This window comes from Dendropsophus ebraccatus, chromosome 7, assembly GCF_027789765.1.
Source record: "Dendropsophus ebraccatus isolate aDenEbr1 chromosome 7, aDenEbr1.pat, whole genome shotgun sequence".
NCBI lineage: Eukaryota > Metazoa > Chordata > Amphibia > Anura > Hylidae > Dendropsophus > Dendropsophus ebraccatus.
This window is the reverse complement of record NC_091460.1, coordinates 2,247,028-2,260,264: the sequence shown is the minus strand read 5'-3', so window position 1 is coordinate 2,260,264 and position 13,237 is coordinate 2,247,028. Positions and strand designations below refer to the sequence as shown.

Sequence of the window (13,237 nt, the reverse complement as noted above, 5' to 3'; positions counted from 1 at the left end):
AAATATACTAAATACAGTGACGTATGTGAACATGTGACTACATATAAAAAACATATAAAAAACAATTTAAAAACAATCGGACACACATTTCATATTAAGAAACTACGGTCTATTCTATCATTGAGGCCGCCCGGGCCCTCGGCTTCGGTACGTAAAATCCACTTTGTCTCAGCCCTCATTAGAAGGCGATGACTATCCTCTCCTGCTCGAGATTTAACTCTTTCTATCCCTGCAAATTTAATAGCTGCCGGGTTACTTCCATGTAGCTCCTTCATGTGACTAATGAATCTAGGAGCAGCGGAGCCGGTTCTCAGTGAATAGAAATGTTCTCTAATGCGGGTATGGAGTGCTCTCTTGGTTTTGCCTATGTAAAATCTTCCGCAATCGCAGAAGATCACATAGACCACTGACGTAGTCTTACAGCAAATAAAATCATTGACGTATATCTGCCGACCATTGATATTCAGACTTGTACCTTTACACATGTGAGTCCACCAGTTACAGGAACCACATCTATAATTGCCTTTTAAATCCTGTCGTAACCATGCTGTACCATATTCTTTAGTTGTTTTCATCTTACTATGTACTAATATATCCTTTATGCTTTTGCTGCGTCTGAAAGTGACAAAAGGTTTTTTTATGACTTGCTCATTTAGTACAGTATCGTTTTCTATCAAATACCAATATTTATTGATCGCTCTACGAATCTGTGAAGCCATAGGTGAAAGTTTGAAAGAAAACGCTAATCGATCAGTGTTGCCATTTTTAAACCTTTCTGGTTTGGTCGCATTATGGAGTAGAGTATTGCGATTTTTCTGTGCTGCCTTACACAGCGATTCATCAAGCCATTTTTCGGGATAACCCCTATTTATAAATCGCTGTTTAAGTGCAGCTGCCTGTACTTTGAAAGATTCGTCCGTACTAATAATACGACGCAACCGAAGAAATTGCCCATAAGGCCCTGCTTTCTTCGTTGCGTCTGTATGGTAACTATTGAAGTGAAGCAAGGTGTTATGGCCCTATTCCACGGAACGATTATCGTTCGTTTTCGGACGATATCGACCGCTACGGACGATAATCGTTCCGTGGAATAGAGTGCAACGATCAGCCGACATCGTTCATGTCGGCTGATCGTTGCAGTCGCTTGTTTTTCAACATGTTGAAAAACAAGCGACTGATATAGCAACGATCTGCTTCCATCGGTCCGTTGAATAGGAGCATCGGCAGCAGACGCTGCTATATCCTATGGGCTGCCCGGACGATCAGCGATCCTCCGAGCAGCCCCCCCCCCGCAGCACCCCGCCGCCCCTCCCGCACTCACCCGCTCGCTGCCGACGCGCTGAATAGCGGCGGCAGCGAGCGGCGAACGAGGAGCAAACGAGCGCTGACAGTGCTCGTTTGCTCCTCTTAACGACCCGTGGAATACGGGCTTTAGATGCTGTAGGTTTCCTGTACCCTTTTGTTTCTAACCTGCCATCTTTCACGGACACCACAACATCCAAGAACTCCATCTCATGGGGACTGATCTTACTAGTAAAAAACATGTTCATTGTATTTTCTTGATTCAGGTAGCATACAAACTCCTCAAAGTCCACTTCTGATCCTGTCCAAATTATAAAAATATCATCCACAAAGCGCGAATACCTGTGGATGAATCTTGAAAAAGGATTTTTTGTGCTGAAAATAAAATGCATTTCAAAAACTGCCAAAAATAAATTAGCTACAATACATGCTACCGGAGTGCCCATGGCGACTCCAGATGTTTGGAGATACCATCTATTCTCAAACATAAAAGTATTGTTAGACAAAATCAAATCCAATGCCTCACAGACAAAATCTATATATTCCCTACTTCTGTCCGTTTTTTCCAAAAGTTCACGAATACTGTCTATTCCCAACCGGTGAGAAATACGCGTGTAAAGCGACTCCACATCGATTGTGGCAAGAAGCACATTTTCTTCGCGTTGCACAATCCCCCAAGCTGTTTAAAAATTCATTGGTATCTTTAACCAGAGAGGGAACCTTCTCAAGCAGGGGGCTCAAGAGCCAGTCCACACACTGCGATAAAGGTTCTAGAATTGATATATGATAAGGGCAGGATTTTACAGGCAGTATTCTCAGGAATGAAACCTCTTTGCAGGTTAGAAACAAAAGGGTTCAGAAAACCTACAGCATCTAACACCTTGCTTCACTTTAATAGCTACCATACGGATGCAACGAAGAAAGCAGGGCCCTATGGGCAATTTCTCCGGTTGCGCCGTATTAACAGCACGGAAGAATCATTTAAAACACAGGCAGCTGCACTTAAACAGCGATTTATAAATAGGGGTTATCCCGAAAAATGGCTTGATGAATCGCTGTGTAAGGCAGCACAGAAAAATCGCAATACTCTACTCCATAATGCGACCAAACCAGAAAGGTTTAAAAATGGCAACACTGATCGATTAGCGTTTTCTTTCAAACTTTCACCTATGGCTTCACAGATTCGTAGAGCGATCAATAAATATTGGTATTTGATAGAAAACGATACTGTACTAAATGAGCAAGTCATAAAAAAACCTTTTGTCACTTTCAGACGCAGCAAAAGCATAAAGGATATATTAGTACATAGTAAGATGAAAACAACTAAAGAAAATGGTACAGCATGGTTACGACAGGATTTAAAAGGCAATTATAGATGTGGTTCCTGTAACTGGTGGACTCACATGTGTAAAGGTACAAGTCTGAATATCAATGGTCGGCAGATATACGTCAATGATTTTATTTGCTGTAAGACTACGTCAGTGGTCTATGTGATCTTCTGCGATTGCGGAAGATTTTACATAGGCAAAACCAAGAGAGCACTCCATACCCGCATTAGAGAACATTTCTATTCACTGAGAACCGGCTCCGCTGCTCCTAGATTCATTAGTCACATGAAGGAGCTACATGGAAGTAACCCGGCAGCTATTAAATTTGCAGGGATAGAAAGAGTTAAATCTCGAGCAGGAGAGGATAGTCATCGCCTTCTAATGAGGGCTGAGACAAAGTGGATTTTACGTACAGAAGCCGAGGGCCCAGGCGGCCTCAATGATAGAATAGACCGTAGTTTCTTTTTTTTTTTTTTCAAAACCTTTATTTATCAATTTTCCATAATAGCAGTACACACAAGCATACATATGTCATAATTACGGTAGCGGTGCTCAATCCGCTTGACAGCGTATGGAAAATACAAGCATTATACAGGAAGTATTAACAGGGTGCCTTGCACCGGCAAACCAAAAGGGGGGTATGAGTATGTAGAGAGCGAACTCCCAATTGAGGACAAACTTAACACTCACCCGCACACATAAAACCATTCACACATGGCGCTCCCTCCCCCATCCCGCACGACCCAAGATAATAGCACCCGATATAGCAAAAAGAACTCAACCAGGCCTTACATTAGTCTCTTCCAGAGATATCCAATGGATCCATATCTTTTTGAATTTTTGTGGGCATTTCCTGCTTTCATACAAAGCTTGGTACAGCGGGACATATGTGTTGACTAACCGCATCCACCTAGTTAATGATGGAACATCAGGACTCTTCCATTCCATTATAATGACTTTGCGGGCACAAAATAGAAGAAAGCGAATGAACAACCTATAGTGTTTGCTGTGTGTCACCTCATTGATGAGACCCAGCAGACAGATCTCAGGAGAGCAGATATGAGGAAATTCAAAGTGGTCGGCCATAAAGGCCATAACTTCTCTCCAGAAGGGCATGACTCTCGGGCAGTCCCAGACCGCATGCAAAAATGACCCCACTGCTCCCTGACATCTGAAGCAAACGGCTGCTGTCATAATCCCCATCTTGCAAAGACGCTCAGGGGTATAGTATAGCCTAAGGAGGAAACGAAACTGTATGAGCACATCTCTAGAACTCACCACTGTGGGATAGAAAGTGGCTTCAACCTCCTTCCATTGATTCACTGTCAGGGTCGGAATGTCTTGCGCCCATGCCTCAAAGGCTTTGGCAAAGGGGGAAGAATCTGATTGCAGCAGTTGATATGCTTGCGTCAGTGGCTTAGGTAGGTCTGTAGCGCCCAGGAGAAGTTCTGGTTCAGAGAATGCCAAGGGGAGCATGAGTGTGTTAAATTGAGAACTCACCGCATGCCGTAGTTGAAGATAGTGGAAAAAGGCTGTCTGTGGTATACCGTGGGCAGACCTCAGTTGATCAAAGGATAAAAATTCGTGTGACTCAGAGAACAGGTGAGACAGGAATTTTACACCATGTTTGCCCCACAAGACAGAGCCAGGGAGCGACAGCAAATGCGGCAAATGGGGATTAAGCCACAGGGGCATTCTAGGGGAGAATTTATCATTAGGCTTCATCCTGTGAGCCACGGACCACACCCTTGCCACGGTCAGAATTGGAGCGACATACGAGGAGGAAGGAGTATAGCGATAAAGGGCATTTGTAAGCCCTTCGTAAGAGCCCATTAGAGCACCCGCCACATTTACCGCGGGGTTCCTCAGATCCAACCACCAATTTGCATATACAAGCTGATAAGCAAGGAAATAGTTTCGGACATTAGGAGCAGCCAACCCCCCCTGACGCTTGGACGCCTGCAGTGAAGCTAACTTGATTCGCGGGGGTTTCCCCTGCCAATAAGACGCTCTCAACATTCTCTCAATGCGCCCAAAGGCGGCACGACTCGGGAAAGAGGGAGACGCATGAAATAAGTAGATAAATTTAGGCAGATAAATCATTTTAAAGATATTAATTCTCCCCATCAGTGATAAGGGCAGAGAAGACCAGGCTCGAAGACGAGCCTCGGTAGTGGTTACCAGGGGTTCCAGGTTCAGAGGTATGTAACTCTCAAGGGACGCAGTAACTTCAACCCCCAAATACCTAAATCGCTGAACCACCTGCAGAGGAACAGGAAGCGGGGACGCGCTGGCGTATGCAGCCGAGAGGGGGAGCAGGGAGGATTTAGACCAGTTGACCCTGAGGCCTGATACAGCACCAAAGGTGTCAAGGACAGCAAGCAAGTTCCTTAATGAGGAATCTACATCAGCCAGATACACCAGCGTGTCGTCCGCGTACATGGATACCTTCTCCACCAGGGTGCCCCTTGTAATGCCACAGATTGAGGGAGAGACACGGATGGCCGCCGCTAAAGGCTCCATAGCTATCGCAAAGAGAAAGGGGGAAAGCGGGCATCCCTGTCTCGTCCCTCGTTCCAGGGGAAAGGGTGCAGAAATATCTAAGTTGGTTCGAATGCGAGCCAGTGGAGCGGCATACAGCAAACGAACCCAGGCAATGAAATCAGGACCAAAGCGAAATCTCGCCAGGAGAGCCCACAGATATGGCCATTCCACCGAGTCAAATGCTTTATATATGTCAAGGCTAAGGACAAAGCCCGGAGAGGCATCAGCACAGGCAGCAGCTATGTTCAGGTGGAGGCGCTGGATATTAATATCTGTGGCCCGACCCGGCATGAACCCGGTCTGATCCGGATGTACTACAGAAGTAATAACAGCAATCAGGCGGGTCGCCAGAATTTTGGCTAGAACCTTTGCGTCGAAGTTTAGTAAAGAGATGGGACGATAGGAGTCAGGTAACCTGGCGTCCTTACCTGGTTTTAATAATAAAATGATAAGAGCCTCCCTGAGGGAATCCGATAGTTTACCAGAGTCCAGGGCACCCTGAAATAGGGAGAGCAGCCGAGGGGCCAGAAGCTCACCGTTGAGCTGATACCATTCCCCAACTAGCCCGTCCAACCCAGGGGTCTTACCCGGTGGCATTGCCTTAACAGCCTCCACTATCTCCTCCACTGTAATGGGGGAATCTAGGAGCCCTGCTTGGGAACCCATAAGGTGCGTTAAGGGGAGGTCTGCAAGAAACTCTTCGACATCCTGAGGTGTTAGTGTATATTTAGAGGAATATAGATCTTTATAGAAGTTGAAGAAAACTTTGTTTATGTCTATAGGGTTAGCAATCTCCTGGCCACTGGAGTCCAGCACTAATGGAGTAGATGTGAGAGGCCGCTCATTCCTGGCTAGATAGGCCAGTAACCTACCATTTTTATCCCCGAATTCAAAGATAGAGGCCTCTCTGGCTAGCAGTTTCCTGTCTGCCCGCTCCTTTTGAACTACAACAAGGGCCCTCTGTTTTTTAGCCCACACTTTATAATTATCATCTGAAGGGTCAGAGACAAGACGTGCCTCAGCCTGCAACATTTCCATGCTCAGCGTCTCCTCTCTCTCCCTACACCGAGCCCGTAGACTTTTAACACTAATGACGAAGGCGCCCCGGATGGTAGCTTTATACGCATCCCAGCGTATCAGGGGATCAGGGTAATCAGAATTGTGCTCCCAATAACCAGCGTGCGCAGAACGCAGTGCATCCTGCACATCAGGGGAGCTTAGCCAACCAGGGTGCATCCGCCAGACTATCAGGGAAGGATGAGATCTTAAGCGCAAAGAGAGAACGACAGCAGAATGGCCTGATATCCCCCGAGCAGTATACTCAATAGATTGGACAAACGGCAACAGATCAGGGGATACCAGAGCAAGATCAATTCTGGAAAAGGATTTATGCACTGAGGAGTAATAGGAATACCTGGTATCCGTAGGATACTTCCAGCGCCAAACGTCAGTGAGGCTGAGGGCTGAGCTCCAAGACAAGAAGGGCGAGGACGCGGCGTCCACACCACTGGATCTATCTAGATGAGGATGAAGAACAGCATTAAAATCACCTATGTATATGACTGGATCTGGAGGAAAGGAAGCCAGCTTCCCCGAGATGTGCTCAAGCAAGGATACAGAGAAGGGGGGGGGGGGACATAGACACTAACAAGAGTAAAGGACAGAGAGTTGTACCTGCAGTGAATAATAACATAGCGACCAAAATGATCACAGGCCGCCTGGGTGACGTTAAGGGGCAAAGCTTTGGATATTAGGATGGAGACCCCCCTGGCATAAGTAGAGTAAGTCGCATGATAACCACTAGCTATCCAAGCTTTCTTGAGTGCCAGGACTTTCTGGCCTGTAAGATGAGCCTCAGAGAGACATACTATGTGAGGGGCATGTTTTTTAATAAAATCAAAACACAGGGCACGTTTGTATTTAGAATTGAGCCCTCTCACGTTCCAGCTAAAAATCTTCAGAGTGGCCATAATAAGGGAATATAAAATATATCATACGGGAATGGGAACCAGAGGATCCAACATAGTAACTCCTGCAGGGAGGGGAGGGAGGCCCACCAGACATTCACACAAGCACACCACAAACACATAATCAAAACAGTAAACATCTTCAGCTACTCTAAGATGAACAGGTATAGCAACTATTCTAAAAGAACTGTGAAAACTAAACACCCTGTCTAACACTACAACCTGTGCAGACCTAGACCCTTAACTATTGAACCCCCTAGGGGCGAAGTCTCTGCCCTAACTGATACTAAGACTAACAGTAGCTAATCATGTACGATCTAATACACTGAAAAGAAGAAAAATTAGAACAAAACAACACTCCATCAATATTCCCTGGCAAGGAATGCCACTGCAACGACAGCACGCTGGACATTTGAATTATAAAAGTATCCTGGAAAACTGTCCAGAGATAGGCAACTATTGGGTGTCCGGCCACAGAACGTGTGGTGGTCAGTCAGCAGCCCGGTCGGCAGCCCCCGGCTGGATCGGCGGGGCAGCCTCAGCCCATCTCAGTGCCTCAACTGGTGACGTGAAGAATCTTGTATCTCTGCCATCAATGACCCTCAGTCTGGCCGGATAAAGCATAGCATACTTGTAGCCCTTCGCCCTCAACTTCACTCTGACCTCTGTGAACTGAGTGCGTGCTTTGCGTAAGTCCATTGAGAAGTCTGGATAGAAAGAGACTCTAGAATTGTCCACCTTGACTTCACCTTTGATGCGAACCGCCCGGAGCACAGCATCCCTGTCTCGAAAGTGGAGAAAACTGACTAGAAACGGACGAGGAGGAGCCCCAGGAGGAGGAGCTCTAGCCGGGACCCTGTGCGCCCGTTCCACGGTGAAGAAATCAGAAAAGGTATCATCCGGAAGTATGTCTTTCAGCCATGCTTCAACAAATTGAACTGGGTCTGGGCCCTCAGTTTTTTCAGGCAGCCCAATAATACGGACATTGTTGCGTCTCAGGCAGTTCTCAAAGTCATCAGCTCGCTCAGTGACTGCCTTTATTTGTCTGCGCATCTCTGTGAGTTGGTCTGGAATGGGGCGGACAGTGTCCTCAACATCAGAAACTCTCCTCTCTACCTCGGATGTGCGCTCCCGCAGCTTTTGCGTTTCATGACGTAGGATAACGAAGTCTTGGCGAAGCTCGTCCACCTTAGACACCATCATAGTTTGACAGGTACTGATGGCGGCCAGTACTTCAGATAGCTTCTGGTCAATAGTGGATGCTGAATATTGTGATCTCTCAGGAGAGTGCAGGCGGGGGGGACTCATGGACCCTTCAAAGACAGAAAGAGGTGAGGGAGCGCCGTCCCTGTCAGGTGAGCCCGCAAACTTTCCCAGCTTTTGGGCGGTCTGAGTCTGAACTTTGTCAGATAGGGGCACATTTAAGGACATCTCTCCCTCCTGTCCCTCAGAGCCTGAATCCTCGTCGGACACAACTTTTACATGTGCAGGAACAGGCCCCTTAGATTTCTTTTTTGTGCCTCCTTTCGAGCCTCCCATGGCGTACACTAATAGGAGTGAGGATACTGGGGAGCGCTAGCGGATAGCAGGGCAGGCAGTAGAAGGGGGGCAGCACAAGTATACAGTAGCTAGGAGTCCCAACAGCACAGGCCTATACAGCCCTATGGAAGAGCTTTATTCCCCCTGCATCCAGATGAGGAGATAGATGGGTGTCAGCAGAGGGCACAGTCCATGTGGCTCAGGTAGTCCAATTTACAGGGGCTTCCACCATGGATTATGGAGCCCACAGGAGCAAAGCACTGACAGGGCCCCTTCACTGCCTCCACACACAGGCAGTAGAAAAGGAAGGATATCAGGGACTGCAGGGGGGACCGTTCCTCAGAACACAGGGCAGGGCCAGCGCCAGGGCCAGGGGGGATCAGGCAGACAGTAGTCCCGGTTTCCACCTGGGGGAGAGCTCCCTACACCACACAGTCTCAGTACCTGCTGCAAGTCCCGGTCAGGAAGGCTCCAGGCGGCCGGAAGTCTTTGCAGTGCTGGTGCGCCGCGTGTCCAAGATGGTGTCGGCCGCGTCAGAAAAAGCGCGCGCACCAGCCCGTCCAAAACCGGCACCTTGCAAGGGGGCCTCAGCGGTCAGGCAGCAGAGCTGTAGTCCGGTCCGGGCCCCAACCAAGCGCCTCAGGACGTCCGCTCACCCGCCAGCCAGGAGGGGGGCTGCTCCGGTGAGTTAGGGCAGGAGGGGGAGGGCGCACGCCGACTGTGCACCCGGCAGCAGCTCCGTACACAGCACCCCCACGTGACTCACCGAACACCGGCAGGCAGTCCACGGCCCGGAGGGGAAGCCCCAACAGGAGGGGGGGGGTCACTGACAGGGGGACCGGGCGCCGGGCAGAGATGCAGGCAGACAGGCGCTGTCCCCAGATGCAGGAGTCCACAGGCAGGACAGCTAGGGTTGCAGACGCTGAAGAGGCACCGCACCGTGAAGCAGGGGACCTTTCACTCACCCCACCACCAAACACCCGCTCCGTGGGGTCTCCGGGGTAGGCAGAGAGGTCCAGGCACAAAAACAGTGGCTTTCAGGAGAAGTTTTCAGGGTAATATTGCCAGGGAAGGACGGAGCTCCACTAAAACACTGCTGCTCAGTCGGCCATCAAGCCACGCCCCTGGGACCGTAGTTTCTTAATATGAAATGTGTGTCCAATTGTTTTTAAATTGGTTTTTATATGTAGTCACATGTTCACATACGTCAGTGTATTTAGTATATTTAGATGGGGTGACGTAGCGAAGGGGGAGGGTCCGCAAAGCGCGAAACAAGCCTGTTACCCGCACCCAGCTGGCGTCTGCTCCATGATGTCCGCACTTAAGAAATAAAAGAAGTTGTCCCAAGTGTCGGTGAGTGCAGTTTTCTCATTCCTTCATTATTTATTGTGTGCTACAGAGACTGTACAAATAACTAGCACCGCCGAACACCCCCAGTCATTACCTGGTTGCCTTTGAGGTTCAGCTCTAGGCTGTGGTGCCGGCTACTCTTTGCTGTGCTGTTGACGGAATCACATAACAGTGCACCCACACACCCCTGACCCTGCAGAGCATCTCATAAAAGTGCACCCACACACTCCTGACCCTGCAGAGCATCTCATAAAAGTGCACCCACAAACCTCTCCCTACAGAGTATCTCATAAAAGTGCACCCACAAACCTCTCCCTGCAGAGCATCTCATAAAAGTGCACCCACAAACCTCTCCCTGCAGAGCATCTCATAAATGTGCACCCACAAACCTCTCCCTGCAGAACATTGCACCCACACCCCTGCAGAGCATCACATAACAGTGCACCCACACACCCCTAAAAACAGTGGTTTACCTCCTGCTGATCATATACACTGCACTCACTATACTGCTGCCTCATGAAAAGCGGGAAACCAGCCGCCTCATAGAAAGCCGAGCAGAGGAAGATAGCTCCTCCCACACATGAGGCTGGTCACATGGGCATGACATCATCAAAGGTCCTCAAGACCTACCTCTGGCAACTACATTCTAGCCTCCACCGTGCAGCTCCTGGTCGGGCAGTCACTGCTGTTGTGTTGTGTGTGGAGATCTCTGCTCCTCAGTGTGTGATCCCAGCAGTAAGGTAAGCTTACAGGAGGAGGGATGTTACATTGTGTTACTATCAGTGTGACCCCCCCAGCAGTAAGGTAAGCTTACAGGAGGAGGGATGTTACATTGTGTTACTATCAGTGTGTGACCCCCCAGCAGTAAGGTAAGCTTACAGGAGGAGGGGTGTTACATTGTGTTACTATCAGTGTGTGACCCCAGCAGTAAGGTAAGCTTACAGGAGGAGGGGTGTTACATTGTGTTACTATCAGTGTGTGACCCCCCAGCAGTAAGGTAAGCTTACAGGAGGAGGGATGTTACATTGTGTTACTATCAGTGTGTGACCCCAGCAGTAAGGTAAGCTTACAGGAGGAGGGATGTTACATTGTGTTACTATCAGTGTGTGACCCCAGCAGTAAGGTAAGCTTACAGGAGGAGGGGTGTTACATTGTGTTACTATCAGTGTGTGACCCCAGCAGTAAGGTAAGCTTACAGGAGGTGGGTTGTTACATTGTGTTACTATCAGTGTGACCCCAGCAGTAAGGTAAGCTTACAGGAGGAGGGATGTTACATTGCGTTACTATCAGTGTGTGACCCCAGCAGTAAGGTAAGCTTACAGGAGGAGGGATGTTACATTGTGTTACTATCAGTGTGTGACCCCCCCAGCAGTAAGGTAAGCTTACAGGAGGAGGGGTGTTACATTGTGTTACTATCAGTGTGACCCCCCCAGCAGTAAGGTAAGCTTACAGGAGGAGGGATGTTACATTGTGTTACTATCAGTGTGTGACCCCCCAGCAGTAAGGTAAGCTTACAGGAGGAGGGGTGTTACATTGTGTTACTATCAGTGTGACCCCAGCAGTAAGGTAAGCTTACAGGAGGAGGGATGTTACATTGTGTTACTATCAGTGTGTGACCCCCCAGCAGTAAGGTAAGCTTACAGGAGGAGGGATGTTACATTGTGTTACTATCAGTGTGTGACCCCAGCAGTAAGGTAAGCTTACAGGAGGAGGGATGTTACATTGTGTTACTATCAGTGTGTGACCCCCCCAGCAGTAAGGTAAGCTTACAGGAGGAGGGGTGTTACATTGTGTTACTATCAGTGTGTGACCCCAGCAGTAAGGTAAGCTTACAGGAGGAGGGGTGTTACATTGTGTTACTATCAGTGTGTGACCCCAGCAGTAAGGTAAGCTTACAGGAGGAGGGATGTTACATTGTGTTACTATCAGTGTGACCCCAGCAGTAAGGTAAGCTTACAGGAGGAGGGATGTTACATTGCGTTACTATCAGTGTGTGACCCCAGCAGTAAGGTAAGCTTACAGGAGGAGGGATGTTACATTGTGTTACTATCATAGTGTGACCCCCCCAGCAGTAAGGTAAGCTTACAGGAGGAGGGATGTTACATTGTGTTACTATCAGTGTGTGACCCCAGCAGTAAGGTAAGCTTACAGGAGGAGGGATGTTACATTGTGTTACTATCAGTGTGACCCCCCCCCCCCCCAGCAGTAAGGTAAGCTTACAGGAGGAGGGATGTTACATTGTGTTACTATCAGTGTGTGACCCCAGCAGTAAGGTAAGCTTACAGGAGGAGGGATGTTACATTGTGTTACTATCAGTGTGACCCCCCCCCCCCCCCCCAGCAGTAAGGTAAGCTTACAGGAGGAGGGATGTTACATTGTGTTACTATCAGTGTGTGACCCCAGCAGTAAGGTAAGCTTACAGGAGGAGGGGTGTTACATTGTGTTACTATCAGTGTGACCCCCCAGCAGTAAGGTAAGCTTACAGGAGGAGGGATGTTACATTGTGTTACTATCAGTGTGACCCCCCAGCAGTAAGGTAAGCTTACAGGAGGAGGGGTGTTACATTGTGTTACTATCAGTGTGACCCCCCAGCAGTAAGGTAAGCTTACAGGAGGAGGGATGTTACATTGTGTTACTATCAGTGTGTGACCCCAGCAGTAAGGTAAGCTTACAGGAGGAGGGATGTTACAAATGCTTTGGCCCCTGTATGGTTTGTGGCCCCTGGCTGTGACATAAAGGCCCCGGCAGGACTAGTCCCTCCTTGTCCTCCAGTTGTCTCCTCTTCTCCCCCAGACGCTTCTTCTCCTGAATGACCCCCCCAAGGATGGAGAAGGACAGGAATGAGATCAGTAAGAGAATATTACACGTCACCTTGGAGATCATCCGCCTGCTGACCGGAGAGGTAACTTCTCTAGATTTCTACCATTGTTGTCTGGGCTCTTTGGCCCCTCCCTCCCTCCCCCGCTCTATGTTCTGGATCTGGTCTCCTCTTTGTAGGTGCGGTGGTCTCCAGCACTGACCCCAGTAGTCCAGATGTGTCTCCTCCTCCTCACTAGAGCTCTATACAGGGGGACAATCTCCTCTTTGTAGTGAGGAGGAGGCAGGAATACTGGGCTCAGTCCCCTCATTGTCTCTCTCCATCCCCAGGATTACACCATAGTGAAGAAGACATGGGGGGAGGGTGTGGCCTTCCCCCAGGAGTCAGGA

At 48.7% G+C, this 13,237-nt stretch overlaps 1 protein-coding gene across 4 annotated transcripts in view; it reads left to right on the top strand.

Moving 5' to 3' along the window:
* The window catches only part of LOC138797152 (zinc finger protein 84-like), an 863,099-nt gene that overhangs the window by 760,643 nt on the left and 89,219 nt on the right, over window positions 1–13,237 (top strand). The gene's annotated exons all lie outside the window — the stretch shown is intronic.